Source organism: Microtus ochrogaster, unplaced genomic scaffold (genome assembly GCF_000317375.1).
Source record: "Microtus ochrogaster isolate Prairie Vole_2 unplaced genomic scaffold, MicOch1.0 UNK70, whole genome shotgun sequence".
Lineage (NCBI taxonomy): Eukaryota > Metazoa > Chordata > Mammalia > Rodentia > Cricetidae > Microtus > Microtus ochrogaster.
In genome coordinates, this window is record NW_004949168.1 from 530587 (window position 1) to 534220 (window position 3634).

The 3634-nt window shown below is 44.7% G+C and overlaps 1 long non-coding RNA gene across 1 annotated transcript in view; it reads right to left on the reverse strand.

The window, feature by feature from the left end:
• Positions 1–3355, reverse strand: part of LOC113455640 — a 29230-nt gene extending 25875 nt beyond the window's left edge. The window contains exon 1 of the long non-coding RNA XR_003376640.1: positions 3287–3355. This is a non-coding gene — a long non-coding RNA (uncharacterized LOC113455640). The remainder of the gene's footprint in view (positions 1–3286) is intronic.
• Between the last annotated feature and the right edge of the window lie 279 nt (positions 3356–3634).

Consider the following 3634-nt stretch of genomic DNA (forward strand, 5'->3'; position numbering starts at 1 on the left):
CACACACACACACACACACACACACACACACACACACACACACACACATACACACACACACCTTGACAGTAAAGGAATTCCCTGAGAAGAAGAGTTTCAGTGGGAGGGGGGTGAGAGATGAAGTTCGGGGTTGCGGTGAGATGACAAATACATTCTATAAACCTGTGAGACCCTGGACAGTTGTTAAAACTTATGCATGCTGCTGACACCAAGAGTGGGTGCACAGGATGTGACACCTCCACCTCACCCTATCTTATGTCATATTTCTTCCATCCAGATCGTCCCAGAGGCAAAACAAGTCTCCCTCTGGTGATATCCAACCTAAGGATGAGGAAACTTCAATCCCCATTGGTACCCACGGTTCAACTATTGGTTTCTCAGTTTGGGAGGTAGCCTACAAGCTGATGCCAACGATTTCCACAATCTCTCTCTCCAGTCCTCTAGACTTTAAACTGGCTAAATATAGATACTCCGCTGTTGGTATTTACAAGACAGGGTTGGCTCTATTGTAATTAACCTAGGTGTCTGCCATAACTGGAGGCCATGTTTACAATCTACCCATTCTGTCTTCAGTCTTGAGATCTGGCTACCAGTTCTCTGAGCAGTAGGAAAGGTCCTGGTTACAAGCGAGTTGCTATCCTCAGCTTTGTGTTAAAGTGGCACCGTAAGGAGGAAGATGAGGTGCAATGGGGAGAGGAAGTCCAATTCTGACCTTTCCTGGGCTGGCTGACTGTCATATCTCAGAAACCTGGAGTGTTTTCAGGAAGCAGTTTCATTTGCTCATTGGCCATCAGTTTCCACCACAGGAGTTGGGGGGTGGAGTTTGTGGATGTGGTGTCTTGAGGGGAGACTTGGCCATCCAGCCGCAGGTATGACCAGTAGGACTTCTTTTCTAAGCAACTCTAGAAAGGCCTTACGACTCAGGCAGCTTGTGAAGCCTGACCTTGCTGCTGAACAACATCGTGCAGCCTTGCTTTGCCAGCCCTCGCCTAGGTTCAGCGCCACAGCAGGATGCCTGGGAGAAATGCTATGCCCAGGCATTCGGAGAAGCTGCTCCTTTTTATTTCAGATTCTGTTTGTACCTTCTAAGGGCAGCGGCCTCAAGGTACTGTCCACCATCTCCTTCTTCTAGAAAAATGTGGAATAAAAATTGTGACTGTTGCTCTAAAGGTGACTAATAGCATGCGTATATATTATAGACATATATAATTATATATAATTTATTCAGTGTTCAGTGTTAGTGTTGTTGAAATTGCTTTACATATGTAAATGTACTCACTTCTGAGCAACCACTTCAGGGGTACAGCCTATTTTCCTCCTATTCTATAGACAAGGAAATGGAGTCCCTTGGTCAGCTCTTCATGGCAGACAAGGAGAGGATCTAGGGTTGGGATGGAAGCCATCTGATTCCACAGCACCCACATTTAGCAGCTCTCACGCTTTGTCATTGTCTTATACTCCTGTCACAGAAGCAATTGGCTTTTTTCTAGAGCTACGATGTCCACAAAGAGTCTATTCAGACCAAACATCTTAAGAAAAGCCTGTGTATAGACTGGAACTTAAGGATAAATAGAAAGAAGTCTCCTTCACTTTATAATCATAAGGTTCCTTGTAGCAGAATGTTCCCTTGCAAGTACCCTGAAAATATGATTTAATTTACCATAATCTAATGCACCGGTAGCTTTTTTTAGAAAGCGTCTTAATATCAATTACTTTCCTTGTTGCTGTTGTAAAATATCTGATAAGAGAAAGTTAATAAAGGGAGGGTTTATTTTGGATCACAGTTTGCAAAGACAGTTCATTATGGTGGCAGCAGGGTCATGGCAGAAAATCTTGGAGTGCCTGGTCACATTGTGCCCACAGTCAGGACGCAGAGAGATGGATGCTGTGGTTTACCCAGCTTTCTTCTTTTCAGGCAGCCTAGGACTTCAGCCCGCTTAGTCATGCCACCCATATTTAGGGTAGGTCACACCTCTATCAGTTCAGTCTACAGACTGCCCCATAGATGTGCCCAGAGGTTTGCCTCCAAGGTGATTCCTGTCAAATTGTCAAGCAATATTAACTATCATAGCTATCTTAGGGAGGGGTTCTCTGTCTCCCCAAAATGAGGAAACGTTGAAGTGAGGTCTGAAAACCTCACTGAAAAAGTTGCTGTGGGAACCAGAAAGGGGAATCAGATTAAAAATAACCCGAACCTCATTAGTAGTGAATATATTTAAGAATTTTCCAATACTAAAGGAAGACAAGAGGGAATATTTAAATACACTGGGGGCTTTGTTGTTGTTGTTTTGGTTTTTGTTTGTTTGTTTGTTTGTTTTTACCAAAACAATCCCAGAGTCTGACATTGTCTGGTTCTTATAAAACCCAGTCGCTGTTCTAATAGCCTGTGTCAGCGGGGCTGGCATTTTGTGAAATGAATTAGTTCAAACGCAGGGCCAGGTCACCCAACCTCACTTTCCAGATTTCCTTCAGTTCTTTCACCACGGCTTAGGAACAAGACATAGAGACACCAAGCGATCGGAAATCCAAGAAGCACCTTTGTCAGTTGTGGGTTTAGAACTCTGGCCCACAGGATCCATTTGTTGGGGGGGGGGGTATTTATTTATTTATTTATATTATTTTTTAAATTTATTTATTAAGGATTTCTGCCTCCTCCCCGCCACCGCCTCCCATTCCCCCCCTCCCCCCCCATCAAGTCCCCCTCCCTCATCAGCTCAAAGAGCAATCAGGGTTCCCTGACCTGTGGGAAGTCCAAGGACCGCCCACCTCCATCCAGGTTTAGTAAGGTGAGCTGGGGGGGTATATTTAGTCAAAACCTCATAATAGGATCAAAACTAGGGGAAAATGAGCATGCAGATACACTGAAAAAAAAAAAAAAGTCTAGAGTTGCAGTGAGGGGTGGGGCCAGATTCGAGAGAGCACTGGGACACTTTTTAGTCAGCGGAGTTAAACATCACTGTTGCTTAGCATGGAGGCCTGGGGAGCACAGCTTCCTTCTGCGAAGAGAAATGACAACGGATCTCTCTATGCAACACTGGCCCATGATGGAGGCAGAGTCATGCATATCTGCACTCTAGATTCTGGGATTTGAGCTCAGTCCTGCCACTTGCTAGCTTTACAATCCTAAACTTTCCTAACTCCTCCTAGGTTATTGATAAACTGTGAATAGCCTGTTAGATGTGCTGGGAGAATTTAATATGTTTACAGCTGCAAATATAATTCCAAGACACTGTACAAACAGATAGCTGTTAGGATAGTCATTAAAATAAAATCACAGAGGCCTTACCTTTGAAAGCTTCTAGCACCAGCATGGATCTTTCTCTGTTCAATGTTTTGGAATCATCCCTCTGATAGCAAAAGTGCTTTTGGCCCCCTTCCAGTTCAGCTCTAAGATGCAAGACTCCTTGATGGTGCTTCTCTTGAGGCTTCAAGGTGAAGACAAATTCTTCCTGGCTAGACTCCGTTGCTTACGACTTTGGCACCCTCTAGTGCACGATGTCTGTTGCTGCTTCCCACTTCCCTCCCTACCCGGCACAGCTTCCTGAAAACTCTACAGCTCTGGTTATAGTAAGTCTCTTAAAAACAATTGCCAGGGCTCCGTGGGTATTGGCTCTCCCTGACTTGGCCAGCAGTA